The sequence below is a fragment of the Ascaphus truei genome, chromosome 8 (genome assembly GCF_040206685.1).
Source record: "Ascaphus truei isolate aAscTru1 chromosome 8, aAscTru1.hap1, whole genome shotgun sequence".
NCBI lineage: Eukaryota > Metazoa > Chordata > Amphibia > Anura > Ascaphidae > Ascaphus > Ascaphus truei.
The window spans coordinates 68,444,332-68,467,762 of NC_134490.1; the positions used below are offsets into that span (position 1 = coordinate 68,444,332).

The 23,431-nt window shown below is 40.8% G+C and overlaps 1 protein-coding gene across 5 annotated transcripts in view; it reads right to left on the reverse strand.

The window, feature by feature from the left end:
• The window catches only part of LZTS2 (leucine zipper tumor suppressor 2), a 123,094-nt gene that overhangs the window by 60,885 nt on the left and 38,778 nt on the right, over positions 1–23,431 (reverse strand). For all 5 annotated transcript variants that reach the window (XM_075612458.1, XM_075612459.1, XM_075612462.1 and 2 more), the window contains one exon: positions 10,768–10,843. The gene's annotated coding sequence lies outside the window, so the exon portion shown is untranslated. The remainder of the gene's footprint in view (positions 1–10,767; positions 10,844–23,431) is intronic.

The following is a 23,431-nucleotide window of genomic DNA, read 5'->3' on the forward strand; positions in this document are numbered from 1 at the left end:
AAAGAAAACGTTCCCTAAAATTGCTGAACCATATAAATTACAAGAGAGGCAGCCAGAGTCAAACATGCAACATATAATATTACGGAGATGGTTAGCCTCAGTGGGTAAATAAAAAGTCCTTTACTGCTTTGTAAGAAGACCGTTATTTGGACATCAAATAAAAGAATGGCTATGTAAGGCCCAGTCATAATTTTCCAAAGAAGGATGTCATTGCTTGTTGTCCAATGACCTTTAAATGATCTGAAAGATATCAGTGTTCGGTGTACAGTGGTGTCAACAAAAAATATATTTATGTCACGAATGTTGCATTTTAAAGTATAAATCAGAGTAGATCAAGAGTTTGATCCATTAGCACACTTAAATTCTTCTGATACCTAGAAAGTTATCAAATGACCATGAAGCAAATAAAAACATAACCTGCCGAGGACAAAACAGTTGTGTGTTTGCCAAGTCAAAGGAAAAGTAAGACTACAGAGCTCGCCATTTCCCCACGGCTGCAAACCGATGAGGATTTTACCCATCACCAAATATCAGTAAACTTCTTGGTGTTGCAGCAATAACAGGTAACAGTTTGATACCCAAGAGGTGCTTTAACTGTGCAAGAAAAAGGAAGTCATTAATCACGGCTGTCACACAAAAGGTATATATATATATATATATATATATATATATATATATATATATATATATATATATATATATATATATATATATATATATATATATATATATATATATATATATTGAACACACAAAAGGTATATAGGTGTATATATATATATATATATTGAACACACAAAAGACTAAGACAATCCCCGAAAGCAGAACACTAAATATACCACAAAATAACTGGTAACATAATACCAAAAGACCAGGAAACTAAAGTCAGAATAGAAAATGAATAGATTTTAATAGCGAGCAAAAAGAACACTAACATTTTAAAAACAAACACACTAAGGGCAGCAAAAAATACAAAAAGACTGTGACTGGCTAAAATTTACAAAGATCAATAATGCTGAAAAATAAGTCAAAAGCAAAAAATGTGTCTGAACAATGAGCCTGATAACTATATAAAGCGACACAAAGAAAGCTGAATATTTCAAAATACCCCTGGTAAAGACCTTAGCTAAAAAGATGTATAACTAAACTAAGGGCATAAAGGAAGGTATGGCATAAATAAACCTATATACAAAAATGATGTACATAAGAAAAATAATAACTTAAACCAAGGGGGAGGCACAGGGGAGACAAAATGAAACAAAGACTCAAACCCTAAACAGCAATACAAAATATCAAAATCAAAAAAAGATGCATACAATGCCTGTGGTGGCTGCACAAAAGGAAGTAGGACACATGGCTGTAGAATCACAAAAAGCCAGTGCTGTTTGCACATATGAAACAGCCTAGAGTAAGGGTTCCATAGGAGATAATGACTCCAGATAGCAGAGAAAATGATACTCAGCTGCCATACAGTGATGATGGAGTCAGTCCCACGGAGTTAAACTCCAGGATGTGTGGAAATAAGTCATACAGTCCACAGGATAAGCACCAAGAGTCATGCCAACAAAATAATGAATAGCTGCCTAGAGTGGACACTCTACGCGTTTCACCCGTGGGGGGCTTCTTCCCGGAGTGGACTGTATGACTTATTTCCACTCACTTGGTTTATTTTTTATTCCAAGATAGTCAATATTACTTATTGGGTCTGGTTTTTCCACATATACATGTAGTGTGAGCAACATCCTTTTTGTGTGTTTGAGATATAGATAGATATATATATATATATATATATATATATATATATATATATATATATATATATATATATATATATATATATATATATATATATATAAATAAAACCACTGTGAAGCTCTAAGGAGAGTGTTGTAAGCATGTGTCCAAAAGCGATGCAGTGCAAGCTGCATAAATGGTAGGATTTTAGTTATTTACATTGATAAAGGGTCCGGTAGTCCTTGCTGAAGTAAAGGATTATCGAAATCTTCCTCATTTGTGACATTATTATATTAAAATGTATATTTTCCTAATTTTGATTCCTTCTTTGTTTCAGACCTTTTAAACATCTACCCAGATAGCCAATAACCCATATCCTGCAGTGCACAGAGGCAAGCCCATGTTTGCAACATAAGTGTAATAATAGCAAATACATTACTCCGAAAGGCAGGTCCACTGGACAAATATAATAGTATTTGTTAAGAGCAATACAGTACTATTACACACTAAACATGTTACACAAAAAGCATATATAACATGCAAATATTTGGAAAGCTTTCTATGCATTATTGGCAGAACTATAGACCAAGCTCCAGCGCAGATGTTTCTCTAAACCAGGGGTGCACAAACGTTTCAGTCTGCGCCCCACTGCCTGCTCTCCTCCCCAAATGATGCAGTCATGGTAACGTGATGTCACGTGACCCCGCAGTGTCATTTGACGCCGCGTTGCCGAAGACAAGGTAAGGGACGTTGCAGAGGCCTCACGCGACCCCCCGGCATTTCATTTAAATGCCTTGCGGAAGAGTGCAGGGCCTCTGCCACGCGCCCCCTGGAAAATCTTGCGCCCCCCAGTTTGCGTAACAAAAATACTACAGAGCGCAAACTACCCGCAGGCATGTAAAAAAAGGAAAAAAGAGAACATAGTGCAAATGTGTAATACACAGAAATAAATGTTAGTGAAAAAAGTGAGTGCCCACTCACATGGTGAAAAAGGTAATTCAAGCGTTTCAGGCCCCCCCCAGTTTGCGCACCCCTGCAGTCTAAACCACTAAACCCAAGACATACTAAAGCAGATGTGACAGAGAGAAACAAGGAATGTTTAGGTTTGGTGACACATTTGGTCTGAAATAGTAGCACTTACTATCATTCAAAATACTGGTGTGCAGAAGAAAAGGCGCAATCAGATCTAGGTTTAAATAACAACAGTTTGGTCACAACTTCTAAGTGACACATGTGAAAGGCAGGAAGACGGTCAGCTCAGACCACACAGTTTATATAATGCTAACAAAATGAATAACACTGAAGAATATAAAAAGAAGACATTCATATACAGTATGCCATGCAAGTAACCCTGCCTCCATATACTGCTCGTCATATAGCCACTCTCCATTTCACTTACTGATGCCAAATACACAAAATTGACTTCATGCATCTTGATATGTTAATGTAGCACACGCTCTGCATGTCCCATTTACTTCACAGATGGAGACTTGGTCATCTCCATCTGTAAAGCTCAAGAAATAGGCCCCATTATGTGATCCTACTAACCCCTACTACCTATTACAAATGTCCTTTGCATCATAAAATAAAGTATTATTGCAGGATTTTCTTGTTGGTCATCACTGTGAGTTAAAGAAAATCAACACTGCACTCAGCAAGGAATGTAAGTAGAAATATACACTGTAGAACTACACGGTGCAACATGTACATTTATTTGGAGGATGGGGCAATTCCCCCACCCCCCCTTCACCCCCCCTCCAAAAGGAATCACTGTTGTAAATGGATCCGAAGAGCAAAATGTAGTTGCTGGAATCCAGCAAGTAACTCAATTGTTGAGAGGCCTACAACACATAACTAGGTGTCTCACTTCAGCACTGAAGAAGGCTTTCACTATGCTCCTTGACTGGTGTCAAATACAAACACGCAGTTCATTACAAGAATGCGAAACCAGAGGTCGTAACACGGAGAAAGCATCTGCCACTCTATGCAAGCTTCAAACAACTGGTAGATAAAACAGACAAGAAAAATAAAGACATCAGACTATGTTACCATTTATTTCAAGGTATTGTTAAATCTGGGCTTTTTTTTAATGTAAACTTCCCGGGGTTCTCCCATTATTCTCTTGGTATAAGACGGTAGGGAGTGCCATGGAGGAACTCGCAGGTTTGAATAGGGGAAAGTCATGGAATTATTTTAACGTTTGGGAGCCCTGTCTAAGGCTGAGTCCAAAGAAGGACAGGCCGCGCTGAGCCGTGCGGACGCTCCGCGCTGAGCCCCTGCATCCTCAATGAGGATGCCTTGAGAGGGGGCTCACGCGAGCGTCCGCAGGCGTGCTGAGGCGCTGGATTTTTCAGCTGACAGCCAAGCTGTTTTTCATCGCGCTGTCAGCTGAAAACATCCAATCAGCGCGGAGCAGCGTCAACGTCACGGCGCCGTGACGTCAGCGCCGTGACATTGACGTCGGTGCGTCGCAGGCGATTGGCCCAGCGACGTCATTGCCCCGCCTCCCTCAGTCTCCCCCCGCCTCCGATCGCGCCCGCTGGCTCACCTGCACGGGCATGAAATCGCGCAGATTTCAGCAGACGAGCCTCAGCGTCAGCGCGCCTCAGCCCTGCTACCCCCTCTGTGGCCCCAGCATAAGTCTTACTGAAAGAGACCACAGCTGCTGTCTCCAACCAGTATCAGCACAGGTGGCTCAATCAGTAGCTCACTCGCGACTCAACCATTGATTGAGCCACCTGTGCTGAAGCAGGAATATCCTTAAAACCTGACATGTTGGTGGCCCTTGTGGACTGGAGTTAGCCACCCCTGCTCGGAACGGCTTCTAATTCTGTCTGCATTATCTTTATGCACATGCCAAAAATGCAACTCGGATCTGAAATATGCAATATTGTTTACTATACTTTTACTTTATATGTTTGCATTCTTCATGCATTTGTTGCATTACCTTTTTCTAGAAAAAGTAAAACAATAGCATGAGCAAAAAAAAAAAAAAAAGTCTAAAATATTTTCCATTACCACTACTCAATATATGTTAAAAACTTTGTAAAACTTGTAGATTATAAAACCACTGCAGTGAGAGAAAAGCTACAACAACAAAAAGTAGCACCCAAGGACTATAAGCCACGGAATACATAATAAAAAGGCATTTCTATAGCACCGTTTACAGCATCCTTGAGTTATTAGGTTTAGTATCCTCTCCAGTACTTAAGCGCCCCTGTCTCCAATGTGAAGATTAATTTATACTCTAATTATTGGGTATGAGGGAAAGAAGGCCGAGGCTAAGGTCTCAGCTGGGCAACAAAGAGAAGAATGAGTTCAATGCGAGCCAGCATTAGCAAAACATTACAAATCACTGGAGCTGGTGTGTTTATTAAGTACCTAAAAGACAGATGTGATGGACACAGCAACACCCAGCAGCACATGTGGTAGGCAACAGCGGAGGTAAGGAAAAGGCCATCTGTTTTACAATAAATCTCTTGGTCCAAAGGTGGCGGAAACAGGAGGGATAGGTAATGGGGAGTCTCTTAATGGAAAACTTGTCAGCCTTATGTGCTTTTTCTTCCTGCATGGCTGCCTTCCAATTAGAGATGGATTGAGAGAAGTGTTTAGAAAAAAAAAGACAGCAAGCAAATGAGAAGAAGAAACAGACCCCAAGTAGAGAGAGAGCCAATGGAAAATGAGATCGATGCCAGAAGAACAAAAAAAAAAAAAAAGTTAAGAGGCAACTCTTGAATAAAACATTGTCTGGAGGTTGCAGGCACATTACGGAGACATGTAACAAACCCAGAGTTGCAAAACACAAGTTATTAAAAGATAAACACAATATTGGCCAAATATGATATTGGCCAACTTAGGCTCAGTGTTGGCGCTGCTCACATACATATATATTTACTCTGAAGTACATATTGTTATTCAATTGAGCAAGTGAAGATTATCCATTTACTTTTAGGTCTCCATAGGCAACAGACTGCCCTTTTTGCGGTTACCGCTGTTTGGCGAGGGGGCTTGACCAGGAAGGCTTTCTCCCAGAACCCAAGTCCTTTGTTAGGTTAAGTTAAGTAAGTAGGCTCTGTGCTTATTTCCACTAATAAAAAGCACAGTTGAGCTCTTCATCCTTCAATGCTACAACATCAGAAGGAGGAAGACAATAAACGCTTTGACCTTTAACCTCACTTCTTTCCCTCTGCTTTGGCAGTCATATTAGGGGTACTTTTGCATGTTGTACTTTTCAAGCCGTTTCTGCTAACACATTCTATTACCCAGAAGCTCAGGCAAAGTTAGGTGCTTGCGGAACTCAAGGTTTTCCATCGTTGCTGTGACCTTCAGGAGCAGCATTCTACACCACTGCTGAGACACTGAATAAGACACCCACATAAATAATAGCATAGGGCATATTTTCTATATATAATTCTATACACCGAAAGTATTTTCAGAAAGCATTACCAAGACAAGCTTTGCAAAATCCAGCCAAGATTTGTCAATTGTTGTAGTTCAAATAATTCAGTCAAAATTCAAAATACGGGACATATTTACTAAGCCGTGAACGGCCCCTTGAGGTGCATTACAGCTTAGCGCCACTTACTGAATATGCCCCTCTACATTTTAACAAGAGCTACGTCATTGTTTTTCAAAGATCAGCCACCAGAATAATGCAAATCAATTTGAAAGCGTTTGTAGAAAGTTACACTGACATTGCGAGACCTCGGTGATAATGTATTTAGGAAAAGATTTCCTTTGCTGGTTTACTTCCATCTATGATAAAGCCATGTTTGTCATGCGGCATAAGATTTCATGCCAGAAAAAGGGATCCATGCGGCTTGTTGGGGGGTGAAGTTGAATGTGTATATCAGTATACATTATCCTGCTTGCAGCGGGCGGCTTTATAAATAGCACCCTGGGCTCTCTGCACAGAAAACCTCTCACGTTCACATATCATTTCTTTCCTACCAAGTGATGCCCTAACCATTCTGCGAGGACCCGCTTTTCAGATGGCAACAGCGTGATTTATGAGTTTTGATTTTTTTCCCCCTCACGGGAGTTAGTTACTTGATCTAATTTTATACAAAAGAATGCAGCTGGGAAAGCTCTGACTTTGTCATTGCTAAGTGCAGTGTTTGCGCTTCCAGTGGGAATGATTCTAGCGCAGGGAAGGCAGCCCAAGGCTCTGATGGTCAAGACGGATTTATTTCAACAATACAGCTATGTTTTTTTCCTTAGGAATCCCGAGAATACATGTCAGGCTAATTATATTTAATACTAACGTGACCATGTAATCACAGTAACTTAAGCAATATTGAACCTCTGCAAGGTTCTAGGGAGTCTGCTAAATATGTCGTAAAAATAAAATAAAATAAAAATAGACCACTTTAGTGAAACTTTGGCGATAAAACACCGATTTGAAAGGTTTAATTTCCTGGTGGTAGCTGAATTTATTGAGCAGTAGATGAAGGGTCAGCAGCTACAAAGAAATGAGAGAAGACAAAAGGCTATAATGAAATACACAGGAAACAGGGACGTAGTGATTGATTGAGGATGCTCAGAAACTATTTTGTTTGTTGCCATTGTAAGGCACCAGTGCCAAGGTCACCTGCAGCATTAATAAAGGGAAACATAAAAATCAACTCATCATGAGCACTTCTTGGTCCAAAAATCTGCTCCCCTCTACCTCCCACGGAGCCTCAGACACACCATTTGCTTCCTGGCCTGTTTCCATATTTGGGATACTCTTGTAATAACCCACAAGTTCTAAATGCCTTTGCTGTATTAGTATTGAAAATAATCTCTATCAGCTTTATTCAGCTTTTATCAGCATATAAAAAGGTAAATAAATACCTTGGGAACTTGGGGTCCTCAGAGTTATAAAGTGTCCCCCACTCTGGGGGACTACCCCCCAAAAAAATTTCATTCCAAAACGAGGGTGGGGCGTGGGGTATGTTGCTGCTTTAAGATATAGTTAATCATTTTATTCTAATTTTGCCATACACAAGGTGTCTGTGACAGAGAAGCCTGCTGCAAAACCTACACTAATTCAGAGATCAGGACTTGTACTTTTGTTCTGAGATTTAATAACTATTGCAATCTTTTACAAACCCTGTAAATATTATGAACGTATGTATATATCTTTATTTATTTATATAGCGCCATTAATGGATATAGCGCTTCACAGCAGTAATATACGTGGCAATCATATGTAACGGGTTTCCCCCCCCCCCCCCAATCGCAGATTATACTGTGTGGGTGCAGGAACATTCAGTGTTACTCGGTATTTGGTGCTATACCTGTTGGCTCACAGGAGGGCTGAGCTTCCGCCACGGGGAACCTGGGGCAATTATACTATGGACAACCACTTACATTCGGTGCAGCGGCTCCACCTGCGATGGCTCCCACCAGAGGGGGAGTGGTTCCTCGCAGGACAACACAATAATTACATAGACAGCATGTATATTAACCATAACCTTTTACTAACATGCATATGACACCTCACATTGATAATAACCTGTGTCCCTCTCACGAGGAGACACTAACCGTGACATCTCGCAGGACGCTTCCCCAACACCAGGTGATCTTACCCAGTGTCCAAAGAACCCCACCCAATGTCCCGCACTCTTGCAGAGAGTCAATGGGTGACTGCGCAGTCACAATTAAGCTAAGGGCCCGGTGGTGCACTTATGTATTGTAGATACCTGCCGAGCACTCCGGTGCTCGGGTTAGCAATACTTCACAAAGGATCAGTCGGGTGATGCCTCCTTCTGATCCTCCCACCGAACTCCTGGCACGTGGACCGTCAGGGCGGGCCCACTCTGGAATAGTCTCTGCGGACCCCAACGTGGGTCCGAACCGCTTCACAGGAACAGCAGCAGCCGCTGAGTCCCTATCTATCTAAGTGGCACGCACTATACCATAGGCCGTCCCTATAGCACAGCAACCTGTAGTGGCTTTGGAGAAACTCCTAGGGGCCTACAGGGGGTAATGACCTGTCCCACTCCCCTAACTAACCAAGTCCCCTAAGCCTCACTAATCCCAGCGCCTGCAGCAACAAGCTGTGACCCACTGGATGTTGGCAGCCAACGTGATGCGCAACAAGGTGCCTGCCTGTCAGACCTCACAGCACTGACCGCTGTGACTCTGACAAGGCAGCACTCTAAACTAAGGGCAGCGTCCCTATCTGGGGCCTCCCTCAGCAATTACCCACTACCCTAGTGGGGGGTTGGGGCCTATCTGGGGTGTGGGTACCTATAGGGCCGCAGGAGCTGCACTCGCTCCCCGCGCCCTTCCTTCCCTCACAGCTCCTCTGCTCCAACGGACTAACCTGAGTGACAGGGTCCCTCTCTCTCAGAGGATACTCAGCTACCTCAGACCCTGGGGGTGCTGGCCTAGTACAGTGAGTCCTGGACTCCTGTACCCTACCTCCTTCCCTGGGCTGCTCCGGTCTCTGACTAACACCTAACGTGCTCCAAGCCCGCCAAATGTATCTCTTCTGCAGGGGCTCCCTAAGCCCTATTGGCTCCCTGGTGTCACGTGGGGCGCGCAAAGGCTCTTGGGATATGTAGTCCCAGCTCAGAGCCTTCCCTGGTAGGCTAGAGCTTCGCAGACTTTTTCCTACCCCTGCACTACCTTCGCGCGAGCTATCTGGGGGCCTTCCGTAACATCGGGTCCCTGCGCATGCGCAACACGCATAGCCACAGCCGGGACCTTAGAGACGCGACCACGGCCTTAGCAACGGACCAATCGCGTCCCCGGCAACCGGCCGCATGCGGGGAAAGCCGCGCTGCTCCCTGCTCCAGCCCCCACCCTTGGAAGCAGCCGTCGGGTCTGTCGGCACCCGCGACCGCGCTGCACCAAGGGAGGGGGGTCTCCAGGAGCCACGGGAGCTCCAGGCTCCAGGCTACACATATAAATAATACAAATAACACATAATGGGAAGTAGTGCTTCAGACATAAAAGTAACATTTAGGAAAAGCAGTCCCTGCTCCGAAAAGCCTAATCTAATAGTATGTAGGAAGAACGTACAGAGACAGGAGGAGGGCGTTCTGGTAAGTGCGTCTGCAAGGGGCCAAGGTCGATGTATGAGGTGTATAGCATCAGCCACGGAGCTACTCATATGCTTCGTTAAGAAGGTGTGTTTTAAGGTGGGTCTTAAAAGTGGATAGAGAGGGTGCTAGTCGGATATTGAGGGGAATTGAGGGCATTCCAGAGGTGTGGGGCCATTGTATCTGGATTTCCCAATGATTTGCCAAATCACTAAACTGAGCAAGGGGTCTTTACATAATCACGTTTTAAGCCCCACGTGATATTGCTGTGCTATAGAAGTTAGTTCTGAAAGCACATCCTGCCATAATCAGAACTAGGTACTAAAACATTCCAATTTCATATCATATCAAGTGAAATCATACACATGTAACCACATTTCAGCTGTCAAAGTGCTAGATTGGTTTATTCAACTGCCTGTAGTTCTACTTGGATGGATGTCAGCTGTGCTAAATTCCTAGAGCCACTAGAATACTATAGTTCAGGACTATGACCAATCAGCATACATATTTTATTTCACATAACATGTGCCTAATACAAGGAACTTCCAGACCTGATGCATGCAGACTGTCGCCAAGGACACACTCAAAACTAGACTATTTCCAATGAGTAATATCTGGTTATGGGCAAGATACGTGAACATGAGGCTCACTTACAAACCTAGCTGAGGTTTTAAGACCGCACAGGTACATGGGAAGAATTTGCGAGCCCTCACAAACTCGTGTCCAAACTACATTTAGTGAGGTTTCATGCTGCCTATTATAAAGATCACTTTGTGCAAAATAACTTGGCAATTTCCTCTGATACAGATGACCGTGACAGCCTCTCAGATGTACTTTTTAATTACTAAAACGGTCTAAGGAAATTATAAATGCCTGCGGCAACAATTTGATATTTCCCAAACCTTTCATTGCTGCCTAGGGTCGAAATGTAACAAAGAAAATGTAGGAAATAATAAGAGCAGAGTGTGTACTTAGAAAGGAAAACCACATTAACACTTACTGTACTTGCTGTAAATTCCTGGGCGATCTAGTTGATCTACCTGTAGTACATCTGTAATCATGAATTCAAAGGAAACCTGGAACCAAAACAGAAATAAAATTGTTATTGTCTACAAAAAAGCCCCTCAGATTTCCATTTATCTGTGATTTTTTTTTAAATTGTATTGTATGTCTTTATTTATATAGCGCCATAAATGTACAGTACATAGTGCTTCACAGCAGTAATACATAAACCTAAAACAAATCAAAAATGTCATCCCAAAAATGGACACAAAGCTCATTTAAAACAGGGGTGCCCAACTCCAGTCCTCAAGGGTTACCAACAGGCCACCAACCTCAATGACTGCAAACTGTGCAGCTCAATACAAGAGCAACATCATGGTTACATAGTTACATAGCAGATGAGGTTGAAAAAGACATGCGTCCATCAAGTGCAACCTATGCTAAATTTAGACGACAGATCCTTTATCCTATATTTGTATTTTCAGTATAGTGATCCAGAGGAAGGCAAACCAAAATAATCAGTGACACATCGTCCAGTGATGACTCACAAGGGGAAACGCAATTCCTTCCTGACCCCAGCGAGGTCTTCATGAAATACTTTCAAAATGGAACAAATTGTTTGCAAGGATGGGGCAAGTTCATACAACAAAGCTACAGATCAAGCAATATACAACATGAGTTTAAAAAAAAAATTTTTTTTAATAAATTAGTTCTGTACTATGAGAAAATACTCGCCGCATTTTTATTTATTTTTTGTAACAATTTTTAAAGACATTAAAAAAAAATCTGGGTGTGCCAGAGCCTATCTCAGAAGAGGAAGGGAATGTGACTTTGTAAAAGGTTGCTATAGAAACAAAAATGCTCTTTACATTAGAATACATTCAAAAGTCTTTAAAAATAGTTTTTTTTTTTTTTTTTTTTAAATGCTACAACTATTTTCTTATAGAATTTAAAAAAAAAACTCACATGTAGGATACTGCTGGAACTGCAGCTTTAAAACAAAGATGAACTTCAACCCCAGTTCTTTCACACTCACTAAAAATGAATGTTTTGATACAAAGTGATGGACTGACTACCAGTGCCCAAACATGCTATTTCACATTAAATATATTATTTGAACCCACTAATAGCTTTTAAGTCCTTTAATATACTGGCAGTGGCACTTGTAGGGTGTTTTTCATGAAGCTGCAATAGTGCAAATTGGGGCACTACACATGGAATATCCCATCCACTTCAATGGGAGTTTCCATGCACTAGAGCCCCATCAGCACTATCAGAGTTTAACAAATAACCCCGTACAGTACAAGGGATGCTTTGGGATAGAAATTACCGGGTGTGTGTTTGGGTTCTGTAGGTTCTATTTACTCTAATAATTCTGGGAACTTGGGGAGTACAATGTATTTATCAAACGTTTTACCAGGAAGTAATACACTCAGAGTTACCTCTCGTTTTCAAGTATGTCCTGGGCATAGAGTTATGATGACAAATACATGGTTACAATACATAGTTACATTACGTGAACAGGGTTAAACATTATATACAAGACATTGCATGCACAGTTCAAGATAATATACAATGTATGAAGTATGTACAGTATAAAGGCAATTTTACAGCAAAACTGGAGCAAAAAGCGTGTGTATCTTTGTGTCAAAGCGCTTTACTCCAATTAAGCCCATGTACAAATCTGTTCCAATTTGGGGAAGATTCAACAGGAGTTACTTACTGCAAATAATACAATGGGATGCACCAAATCATGCATCTATAGTTCTCCATGATTTCATATTTGTTTAAAAAAATAAACATGGTCTGAGGCGCCTAAAATCTCCTTGGTTAACAACCTGAGACACAGGCATAAAAGTAGCATAACACAGAGCACAATATCTTCCAAAACACACGTTGCTTTGCATTGATACAGTACAGTATATCTGTCTCAGATAATCTTGTGGGTCTAGAACATCATTCATGATACATGATACAGGGTATATTAATTATGGAAGAAAACATGATCAATGATTTTTGCAAAGCAACTTATCACCACTTTCCCGCAACTAATTTCCCTAAATGTGTATATGATGTGGTTGCTGCCTTGCAGTATAAGCTACTCGGTCATTTAATAAATAAGAAAAACATAATCTGACAAGTGTCAAGTAACATAATCACACAATTCCATGGCTTCAGCACTTGATAGATGGTTTTTGTGTGCGACCTTTAAAACTCTCAGTCATCAGGCGACCAGAGGTAAAGAATAGTATTACATGCTCCAACAGAGCTAAACGTGGCACTATCTATGAGGTCGTGAGTTCACCTTGAGTAGTATAGTACAAACAGCACTAACGCACTACAAGTCTCCATTATTTAGAAATTAGGTTCATTATTTATTCTAGGAGGCAAATAGTGTTAAAGACATCTAAATGCTATTTTAAATCACAAAAAGAAAAACTCTACATTTTGGGAAATATGCATTTTTTTTTATTTTGACGCCTCAGTTTAACCAATTCTGTCCCACTTCAATATTTTGGAGGCTATGCCAACTGCGTCATTCTAATCCCATGTACCCTTTGACCCAATTATCATACAGGGGCATTTCACTGTGACCCAATTATCATTCAAGAGCATTCCACTGGGAGCCAGGCAGAGAAGAGACAATGTGAATGGCTGTGAGAGAGGCATTGCTGCCTTAAGAAAATGATTGCATTATGGCACTTCTCTTTTTGACTCTCTATATCCCCTTGTTCAGCAGATGTAGTGTGTGTGTCCTGCCGTCTGGCTAGTAACCATGCAGGGACTAGCTCAGAATGACTTGGTAACATCGGGGTTCAACAGACTGCAGAGAAGCCCAATGCTACATCCAACGTGACAAAAATACACAGTAAAATACTTATATATTCTCTTGAAAAAGGGTCATTTAGTTTAACCCTTTGGCCAAAGCATTGTAAGCTTGCGAGCCACGACACGGCAGACACCTGTTCGCAAGTCCAACACTACCAGATAAAATACTAATATATATTATCTTGAAATTCTAATAGAGGTATAAGTATTTTACCGTGTATTTTTGTCATGTTGGATGTAGCATTGGGCTTGTGTCGTCTGTTGTATACATAAGCCACGCTCAATAGCACTCCTTTTGGAAACATATACATATATATTTTGTGGGGCTCAAGGGTTCCCAAAAAGAGCTTGCTGGGGTTTTGTGTTTTGGACATCAGGGTTCACACAGAATCACTCCTTGAATATTTGCATGACTGAAGTAAAAGATTGGCGAGCTTCACTTCTCTATCTATGGGCATTTTTGACTGAATAATATGCGGGGGAAATAATACTCAGCTGCAACCAGAGTATGGGTGACCGTAAAGAAAGGCCTCATCAGATACAACAAAACATCACTGTATTTCCCTCTAGCTCTTGTACACATTGTCCGTGTTCGTATTATTGTACAAGATGATGGTATATAGAGAAAGAATTCAGTTTGTGTAATAACAATCTGCACTGCCAGTATCAAAATAAAAACTGCAATATACAGTGGCGGCCGGTTTAAAACTAATGCGGCTGCTGCCGCAGTTTAGAAACAGCTGCGGGCGGCGCGCGCTTATCTTCGGGCGTTTTACCCGCGCCTCGAGCGCTTTCAATAGTAAGCGCCATTAGCGCTTATCTATTGAAGTGGCCGCCACGCGGGAAACTCCATTTTAAACCGAGAGCATCCCCGCAGTTAGCCCGCTATGCACCCGGCAAGCTTTAGCATAAGCTTGGCCGGGACAGTACGCCAACACTTTCCTACACAGACTGGTGTCGTTCAAGCCACATATGGCCACTATATATGTTTTCAGTTTTTTAATATTGTGTACTATTTTTGTATATTAAGTCTAAAATTTAATACAAATTGCTTTTGGCTCAAATTGAACTCTGCACGCTTTGAAGAAAGTAACTACATTTTCAGACACATTTTACTACAATAGACATGTGTGCCAATTACATATTTTTCTTCGTAAATGTGCACCAAGGACCCCTAGCGATAAGACCTTTCTTTTGGTAGTGGCAGTGATTTAAGGTGATATTTGTGACTGATTGAGGGGAGATGTTACTTATTTGAGGAACCCTGCAGGGGAGACAAGCAACTCCACTAGATACAGTAGCTGTGTGTATTAACCCTTGTCACATATACAAGTCACGTGCCCACAGGTGTGCCTTACCAATACAAACCTCAGAATGCAACAGTAAAAATAGAAAAGATCCGAATCATAAAAAGAATTATAAAACAAAGATTTAGGTCAAATCAATGAAAAAAAAATGTATTCAAAAGCATAGGGGACACTGTAGATAACATATTCAAAACTTTATTACATGTTCCTTGCAACAATATTTTTTGAGGGATGTGGATTTTCCCATTTTAGATATCAATTTGATATAAAAACATGAACTTAAAAGGAGCCAATAAGAACACAATGATTTGCCTATTGAACGTTTTGATATTTCTCCCTACATAGTTATTCAGGGAGGAAGCGCCACCAACTGGCCGTTTAAGGGATCGCTCTACATGAACAGAACACTCACTCCAAGAAGTTGGGAGATATCACCTACAGGTCTTTGCTGCAGTTCGTGTCTTTAGCATTGGCCCTAAACATGCATTCATATTTGCTGTAGGCCTCAAAAGGTGTGTCCCTTATCAAAATATGTAACGTATAAAAACAAAATAGCTGGTAAGGAGCCCCTTTAATATTTACACTTTACAATGTACATACATAGAAATATTACTCGCGAGCACATTCACATCTCAGACAGGTCTGTATAAGTATTATGTAATACTGCAGGGCTGATTTATTTTTTAAAAACAAAATTCCTCCATGTAAGATATTGCATCGATTGCTCCTTTAAAAGGGCATAAAGCTACTTGTCTGTCCAAGCTACAGCTAGTTCTAACCTATTACTACTGCCTTTCGTGGAAGAAGGTGATTAATGAGAAGCAGAGAAAGGTTCAGCGGTGAAATACAGGGATAAAAGTATTTCCACTGAGAACTAGAAGTAAAAAAAAAAAATACTGAATATTTCTCGACTTCGTAGACAATTACCTACAATATGTCCCTAAAAAAATGACATCCAGGGATAAAATAAAGGGAAATGGCCCATCTTTATCTCCAATGGCAGGTACGTAGTTTGATATTTATATAGATATATTTCCGATAACGCTGCGATAAAATGAGAGTAAAGTGGGCTAAATGTAATGCCAGGATAAATAGTCAGCGTGTGAATGAGTATGCATCGCCTAATTACATATGCAAGAGCGTTGCATTTAAAAAGACCGCATGACAAGTGAGCGTGCAAATGAAAAATGCCCTATTCACATGTTACTCACTGTAAAAGTCTGATACCTGGCGATATTGCGCTACAGCCAAAAAATAGACTTAGGTAAGATAGGACTAGCAAACCTAGAATGGATGATAAAAAGACATACTATTATTAACACTGTTAAACTTATAATATGTTATACCAGGGGTGTGCAATCTTTTCCCCCTTCGCCACCCCTCCCCTCGTCCTTACCTTGGCCCCGGCGTTCTGACGTACCGACCACATGGCAACACAGCGTCACGTGACTTCCCGGTGTTACGATGGTGACGTGTCTCCAGAAGCCGACTGAGCCACGGTAAATGAAGTCACAGAGGCCTTCGCCGCTCCCCCGGCATTTCATTTAAATGCCTTCAGGAAGCGCGCAGGGCCTCTATAAACACCGCGGCGCCTGCAGAGTATCTCCTGCGCCCCACAGTTTGTGCACCCCTGTGTTATACTTACACACACAATTGTTACCCCTTTAGAAACCCAAGTGGCAAGACATGGTCAACCTACTAAAGACTTAGAATTTACACATAAAGATATTATGAGGTTTATGTTTTAATTGTAGGGTGTTTATGTATATTTACCCCTTTGGTGCACGGAGGAATTTCTTTGCAATGCATTGGTAGCTTCAGACATCAGAGGGGTTACATCATTATTTGCCATTGGTTTTGTTACATAACCCTATAATAGAAACGGGTGAGATCTACTGTACAACCTCCTGCTCTCCCGCAAGAACGCACAGAAACTTGCATCGCTAGCGCTGATTAACACAGATTTCTAGGAGTTAACGCTTATTTGTATCGCACGTATCAACGCTGGCCAAGTTCCCTTTTCATTGATTTTCTCTGATCTTCTGCGAACGTGACTAAGTAAAGCAGATTGGCATGAAAGGATCATTTCCCCTTTTTACAATACTTGTCCTTCCCATGTAGCCATGATTGATTCTGTGACAGGTCAAAGTGTCAGTTTAATAGATATTATAGCAAAATGTTAATGCGTTTCTAAATGATCCCATCTGCTCCAGTTCATGACTGTTTTCTCTAGCACAGCTGCACTGGAACGGCTGGGATAAACCAAAACATATATGTGCGTTGCTTGTTTTCTTGTTCATTGTTTTTTTTTCTCCATGCTTGCTTTCTGTTATACCAGGGGTGGCCAACTCCAGTCCACAAAAGCCACCAACAGGCCAGGTAATTGGGGATATCCCTGCTTCAGCACAGGTGGCTCAATCAGCAGCTCGAAGACTGAGCTGCTGATTGAGCCACCTGGGCTGAAGCAGGAATATCCTGAAAACCTGACCTGTTGGTGGCCCTTGAGGACTGGAGTCACCCACCCCTGTGTTATACTGTAGTATGGGGTAGGTAAACAAATGGCGTATCACTACACAGAACCACACACTGTGTCGCTTTATTAGTAACAGCAGATGTGTTCAGCCCGTGCGTCACACCGCGTTCCTTGCACGTTTATGTGCTTCTGATAAATAATTCAATACCCTCTGAAGAGCACAATCTTACTCCCTCCCGTCCCATCATTAAGACCTATTAGAATTAAAAATCGGGTGCATAGGGTTCCTGCGCATTATTACAGCCAGATGACTCCTCATCACCCCAGTCTGTTAGGATTACGTTATACAATCAGTGACCCGGTCTCTAATAACTAGAGCCATCTGGACAGTGTCCATGTAACAGGTAATACTTTGCTACTTAGGGCGATCTAACCCTACTGTTTTTCCCCCTGGACGTTGCAGATTGCTCTAATATGGACCATCTGCCCTAACCACCGAATCCACCTCAATCTGCTCTTCTGCAGGACACTCACTCAAAGGAAATGACCGCTTTAAAAACGCTCAACATTGGAAACGTTTGAAAGATGAACAAAACACCCCCTTTTTTTTTTAGCTTTGTAAGTACTTTAAAATGTCGGATGTCAAACAGAATTAAAGCCCGCTAGTCAGTGTATGCCACAACGTCATTTTCCCTGTGCTGGGGGAGATTTGATCTCATTTATTTGAAGGAGAGGAGTTTTTCTCCAGAACAGGAAGAATGCTTCATAGAATAATAAATAAAAAGGGGGAAATAATCAAGGTGAAATCCTGTTGACATTAACTGGTAGTTGGCAAAGCAACACGGGGCCTACATTTACCAAAAGTCGATATAAATGCATTAAACATTTTTCACCATAAAAATGTTGAATCACCTCTAAAAAAAAATGTAATTCAGCTATATCTACTTATTTATACGTGGCTTGCGAGATTCAATCTCCTTTGCATACACCAACAAAGCTGTAACTCAGCTAAGGTTGCCAGGTGTCCAGTATTGAACCGGACTGTCCTGTTTTTAGAGACACTGTCCAGTAAAAAATTAGAGGTAATAGTGGACAAGTATGTGTCCAGTATTACCTCTCTGGACATAGTGACCCGACTGGCTTGGGATTTCCCCGAGCAGGGAGAGAGCAGGGCTGCTGCTAGGGGACTGGGCAGCTTCCTCCATCCTAATTGGCTGCTGCTGGGTAATGCAGCCAAGCAGGAGGTGGTGTCAGGAGCGTGGGGGTGAGGCCAAAAAAGAGGAGGAAACAGCATAGAGCAGAGAGAGGGGCGTGTGTGCGTGTGTGTCTCGAACGCCACACCTTTCACCATTGTGTCCAGTATTTTTGGAGAAGCCACTTGTCAATCCTACTTGTGTGGGAAATTAAATCCATGTCTGGTTACGAGGTGCTTGTAAATAATGAGGTATATTCTCTACAATAATCTAGTTTAGTGTTAAGCAGCCCAATTTGAGAAGTGACACATTTATTCATGTTCCCACAAAATATTGATGTCATCCTTCAACTAACGCACCAGATAAAACATCTCATTTAGTTTTCAACACAGCACTAAAGTGATTTAAGGAAGGCTGCTTACTTTTTATATAGCTTTTTGGTATATTTAGAAAAAAATTTTTGTAAGACCTTCAATGACACAGTCGTATGTATCAGTCAATGAGAATTAATTAATGGGAACCTATACCAATGATGGGCTAATCTCCACATTCCCAACAGATTTACCTACCAGTTCGGTGAAGATTCGGCTAGGGGGTTCACTAAATGGCCGTCAGTGCAACAGAAGAGGAAGATCATGGACCAGGCAATCACTAGATACAATTGGTACACAGCTAGAGCGAGGGCAGGGCTCAAAAGGGGGTGTGCCAGAGCCTGTTTCAGAAGAGGAAGGGGATGTGACTTTGTAAATGGTTGCTACAGAAACAGAAAAATGCTTGTTACATTATAATACATTAAAAATGGCATTCAGTTATTTTTTTTTTTAAATGCTACAAGTATTTTCTCATAGTACAGAACTGATTGATTTAACAAAAAAAACACACATGAATGATATTGTTTGGTCTGCAGCTTTAAAGCTGATATTTTAGTGTGATTTAGATATAAATTCATTTTTATTTGCTTAAAACGTCTGGCGCCTTTTTCCTTTGAGAAACATCTCTTCAAGATACTGCATATCCACCAAGCTGGTAATCTGCATTGTTCGTAAACAAGTTTTTAAATAAATGTAAACAGTTCCGAATATCAGAACATGATCATCGGTCTTTAATTAATTACATTCTTCATGTAAAATACACAAAAACATATTTTGGTTAAATATAAACAGCTTGTTTTCTTCACCAGGCTGCAGCCACAAGTGAGCTTACAACGATCAAATCTCAAGGTCGTGTAACTAAAGGAATATACATTTGGCCCTTTCTCTAATCTTGGTAACGATTTGCAACCTGACTAGCCAACTTGTAAACGGAGAATAAAAGGTTTCCAACTTACTCAAGATGTTGAAAAGTCTGCCCGTTTTCAAATGTGAACCAGACTTCTGGGAGAGGCAAAGGAGGGGGACGTAACATGAGCCACTGTGCTCACCCTTCATCTAAACCTCCAGATGTTCCTATCAAAATTCTAACAGAATTCTTTCCACACAATTATTCTTTTCGAATAGGAACCCCAAAGTATTGTGGGTTTCCGCCTGCAGTAAAGACTGCTCTTCTTGCAGTGTTCAGCTACTACAAAGTACAGTACTTTCAAATGTGACTGCAGCTTGTCTTTCAAGATATCAAAAAGCAGCACAAAAACCAGCCTTGTGACTAGGCCGAGGATATCTGTACACCCTTCACACACAGCAAGAACCTGGCGGTCTTCGAAAGCAGACTATTAGTTAACGAGCTCTGCTATTAAATGACCAGGTTTACAAATAGGGCAGTGGAAGTTGGCTATGCACATTAAAGTGACATTTTCTCAGCCATGTTCAGATTAGTAGTATAGAAAGCAGGACTACTTCTCCAGGCATCTAAACCCCCTAGCTTAAAGTATTGTGTGTCAGGTTTTGAGACGGGAAAGTATGGGAGATTGGGTTATCGACATAATGCATAGATATGAGCAATTCTCCCAGGCTAATCCTGAACATTAAATGGTCGATTTACAGCGATGCTGCCTAAGCACCATAGGGTTTAATAGAAACGATTTAAAACCACGTGCTCTCCAAGTGGTACATTACATTACAAACAAGTCCCACATGCCCCCTTTCTGTAATCATCCTCCCCACTGTTTCCTTTCCCTGCTTCTGTCTCTATGTACAGTCCGTGTTTAATTAACGTCTGGCTACGTCACTGCCCGTTATTGAAAGTTATTTTCTTCTTGTTGCAATGCAATGTGCAAGCGCTCACCAAAACCATTAGTTGTTTATAATAATGTAGAATTAAAAAAAAAAAAAAAAATTAAGTGTAAAAAAAATTAATCTACTTTTGGTGCTACCCTCAAGGTGCATCTGTTGCTATACAGATGTCTGATAAACAACACACATTGGCAGACCGATGTATCAACGCACAGAAAAACGTGTTTTGATGCACTGCACTGCTCCAAAATTGCGTCATATGCACCAAACTTGCCCCTGTTTCTTACATAAAGTGCAAATTTTTAAGCAAGTTAATGGCACTTTTTTGCCGCAGACTGAAAGGAGAAGACGAGAAGCACAATTTGGTACATTATAATCTGTGCGCCATGTACCTCCTCCATAACCGGAGCAATGTTCTTGATACATTCACGCAAAGAGTCGCTGCACAAATATGATGCAATTTGTGGCACTTTTGCTTCAAAATTGCAGTAGTGCAAAAGTCCCTAACAAGTTTGTATCAACCTGAAGTAACTGCAATTGTGAGATACAACTGATGCTGTGAGAGCAATATGGCCCATCTTTTTCTTACTTTTAATTAAAGCAGTGTTGATCAGAAAGGTGATCAGAAAGATTCCCCCTCTATTGAGCACTCAGTCCTAAGGTGGTCTGAAAATGGACTGAAAATAAGCCCTGTAGATAATACTACACATTACTGGTAAGTTGCCCAGAATCACCGCGGAAATCAAAAATAATAAAATTTTATTGATTCTACATAGAAGGCTAAAAACACATATACATTATTAAAAATCCCCATGCAAATGTGGCAAATGAGTACAGAATCCCTTAATAGAGAAATATAGTAAATGTATATCTCTATATACTCATATGACATCCAAATGTGTACTACTAATAAGGTATGGCTACGAGCGTTTAGGTTATAGATAGTATATATAAATCCTAATTGATGTGTCTCTATTAAGGATTCTGTACTCATTTGCCACATTTGCATGGGGATTTTTAATAATGTATATGTGTTTTTAGCCTTCTATGTAGAATCAATAAAATTTTATTATTTTTGATTTCCGTGGTGATTCTGGGCAACTTACCAGTAATGTGTAGTATTATCTACAGGGCTTATTTTCAGTCCATTTTCAGACCACCTCAGGACTGAGTGCTCAATAGAGGGGGAATCTTTCTGATCACCTTTCTGATCAACACTGTTAAAATCATAACTATATCCTCCAGAGCACATCTCACTCTACATCACTTTCACAATATTTGGTGATGCGGTCTCACACATCTATACACTTTTAATTAAAGCAGTAAAACATGTGAAATTGTATTTTTTTTTTAAATAAATCAGTTCTGTAGTATTAGATAATAGTAACTGTTTTTTTTTTAAATTCAACTCTTAATGCTATTTGTAATCAGTTTTAAAGCATTCTTTGATTTCTATAGCAAATTTAAGCCCACCTCCCCAGCAGTGCAAGATATTTGCAACACTTTCCTGTTTGTGATTATTTGTTGCCAATATTCCCTGCAGTTTGAGCTGCAAACTGTAACAATAGATAATGTTACTTTAGTAATACCAGGATACATTGTAGCTGCTGAGTTACACTGACTGAAGGACTGAATGAAACTGAAAGGAGGCCATTATGTTAGGCACACAATCAGGATGTTTTATAGATTTATGACAGCAGCACCAAATGATTTCGAGCTCAGGTAAGAAAGTAGAATGATACATTGTCACATGCTTTACATATAAAAATAAGAAAAAAAGGAAAGAAAGAGGAGACTGTAGTATTGCTGCTTTAATATATCGAAGTGGCGTGCAATTATTTTGCTCAATTTGTGTATCGGACTTGAGGAGTCTATCAGGGGCAGGGGTGTCATTTAATGCACTTAGTTTATGCCTTAAGTTTTGCCTGCCTTATGTGTGTGTGAACTCCCAAGTCTGAGTTGACCTACAGCCAGTGCAGTAGGAAGCTTGCAATGAATATGATCCCAGGGCCAGGGTATCTGGAGAATAGATTATTTGGCAAGTCAAAAACAATCTTCCACCACTGCTGAGTTACTACTAATAGAAACAGAGACATAGGCCCTTACTCTGTACGGTGTGGTAAGCGCAGATGATATTAAAGTCAATGGGACATTTCATGCAATAGCACGTCATCTGCACTTACTGTCTGACACCTCACAGAATAAGTATATGCGTTTAGCCCCTCCATGCTGTACCAAGAATCACTATTCAATGACCACAAGTCCAACCCATTACTAAGTATAGAGCAATTTACTGCAGCAGAATTATTCCGTGTTTCTTTCTTATAGACCATTGGATTCGGTTTCTGTGACCCTGACCTTGACACAGGAGCCAGCAATGACTTCATCCATCCTTGTGATCACATCACTGAAAAAGATATACAGCATGTTCCCTTGTGACTGCATTTATCTATCCAGCCTTCCAGACAGGCATTTATTCAATACACAGCCGTTTTGAGAGAATTGCTGAAGCTGGAGGTACAGTATCGCCAGAACTTCTTTAGTGAGCAATATTTCCTTTAAACAAATGACTGAAGTGTGAGAGTCTGTGTTTAGATTGTCAGACCACCAAAGCATGTGTGTGTATTTGTGTGTTTTAGTGTGTTTTAGTGTGTTTTAGTGTGTTTTAGTGTGTGTGTGTGTGTGTGTGTGT